Genomic DNA, 2011 nt, shown 5'->3' with positions numbered 1-2011 from the left:
TATATGGGTTAATTTTTGCTGAGTTTGTTTATCCAATATAGGTGCTAGTCTACTACATGTATATGGGTAATTTTGCTGAGTTTGTTTATCCAATATAGGTGCTAGTCTACTACATGTATATGGGTTAATACATTGAAACTACGGGACACCAAATTTTATCCATGGACTAAAGTTTTAGGGCCCGACATATTTGAAACTTCTGATTCAAGAGAGCCCACAGTAACTCAACTTCTGTTAAGTTAAACGTGTTTAAGTTCTCTTTCTTTAGCTGTACCTTTACTTAGTTATTTAGTGTGTTCACCTACTGATTTTTACAATCCCCCCTGCGACCTTTAAGTCACAACATTGTCTTACTAATGTTTTTCGTAGTACATAAGCATTGTGATCATTATTGGTAGTTATAATTTTGTATTTACTGTAGGAATTTGCTGAAGATGCAATGCGTGTATTCCACAACGTTCGTTAAATACGTTGATGTTTATCAGTCTATGGTTGTATTATTGCCATATTTCATGCATGGACCTGCGTGTCTTTAAGCTTATGTATTTTGTGAATTTAGAAAAGAAAACTTATAATTACCTTGCATGCCATGGGTAGGATATTACAAGTACTAAAAGTTAAGACATTTCGGAATTATTTTCTAACCAAACCTCAACTAGCTACTTACTTGTCTTTTAGAAGATCTTTAGATTTTCTGGTGCTGAGTGCATGATCTCGTCTTCTAGCCTCGCACTGTTGACCAGTGGTCAAAAGAATGAGGACAACTAACAACTCACAAAGTGGTAGAAACAACTTCATAATTCCGGGTGTCTGGATCGCCTCTTGAACCTTTTCCAAATATCTGAAAACATATATACATTTCATTAATATCTAATCCGATACACGGGACTCGGAGAAACTGTACTCTGAACGTACTCTATATGGGACTCGGAGAAACTGTACTCTGAACGTACTCTATACGGGACTCGGAGAAACTGTACTCTGAACGTATTACATACGGGACTCAGAGAAACTGTACTCTGAACGTACTCTATACAGGACTCGGAGAAACTGTACTCTGAACGTATTACCATACGGGACTCAGAGAAACTGTACTCTGAACGTACTCTATACGGGACTCGGAGAAACTGTACTCTGAACGTATTACATACGGGACTTGGAGAAACTGTACTCCGAACGTACTCCATACGGGACTCAGAGAAACTGTAAAGAAACGTCAGCGAACTTTCAAGAGTAAAAAGTAAAATAAACCAAATGTAAAATGTAATGAATTAATCATCTGGTTACTTCTTGAGCTTAGTATAAAAGTTATCAAGAACAGAATGACCATTGTATTTAATACATCACATTTTTAAACCGTGCTGCACGTGCCACGTGATATCAATGTTTCGTGACTACGCTACCACTCTTCCTCAAATCAGCAGTATAAAAAACCTTTGTAAATAAAATACTGTCGTTGGAAGTTAATAATGTCTGCAATTTTACTGTTTGTTCTTTAATAACTTAATAAACACTGAATTGGGTATATGTGTATTAAATTCTTAATTTAATTGGACCAATTTATTGCCAAAATCAACGTATTAAGAGAGGGTAAACCAAATCAAAAGACGGGAAAAATATTAAACAACAATTATCTATACCTTAAGTCCGTTAGATATAATACAAGATATAATATAATCTTATATTAGAAGTGTCTTTTTGATATAATACAAGAGTGTGTTTTATCACTTTAGTTACACCATACAGCCTGCTTTAAGTTGGGAAGAAAAAACAAACAAAATAGTTAACACCCACATGCCAAAGTCAGCCTCAGTATTCATATATATACATGCCTAAGTGAGGCTCAGTATTCATATATATACATGCCTGAATCGGGTTCAGTATTCATATATATACATGCCTGAGTCAGCCTCGGTATTCATATATATACATGCCTGAGTCAGTCTCGGTATTCTATATATACATGCCTGAATCAGCCTCAGTATTCATATATATACATGCCTGTCTCAGA

The 2011-nt window shown here is 35.4% G+C and overlaps 1 long non-coding RNA gene across 1 annotated transcript; it reads right to left on the bottom strand.

The window, feature by feature from the left end:
- Positions 1 to 667: 667 nt before the first annotated feature.
- LOC111084353 lies at positions 668 to 1328 on the bottom strand. The gene is made up of 2 exons (XR_002609511.1): positions 1152 to 1328; positions 668 to 841 (listed from the first exon to the last, which is right to left on the bottom strand). It is a non-coding gene; the product is annotated as an uncharacterized LOC111084353 (long non-coding RNA).
- Between the last annotated feature and the right edge of the window lie 683 nt (positions 1329 to 2011).

This window comes from Limulus polyphemus, unplaced genomic scaffold (genome assembly GCF_000517525.1).
Source record: "Limulus polyphemus unplaced genomic scaffold, Limulus_polyphemus-2.1.2 Scaffold18018, whole genome shotgun sequence".
Lineage (NCBI taxonomy): Eukaryota > Metazoa > Arthropoda > Merostomata > Xiphosura > Limulidae > Limulus > Limulus polyphemus.
The sequence above is the reverse complement of the archived record's forward strand: the minus strand, read 5'-3'. Positions and strand labels throughout refer to the sequence as shown.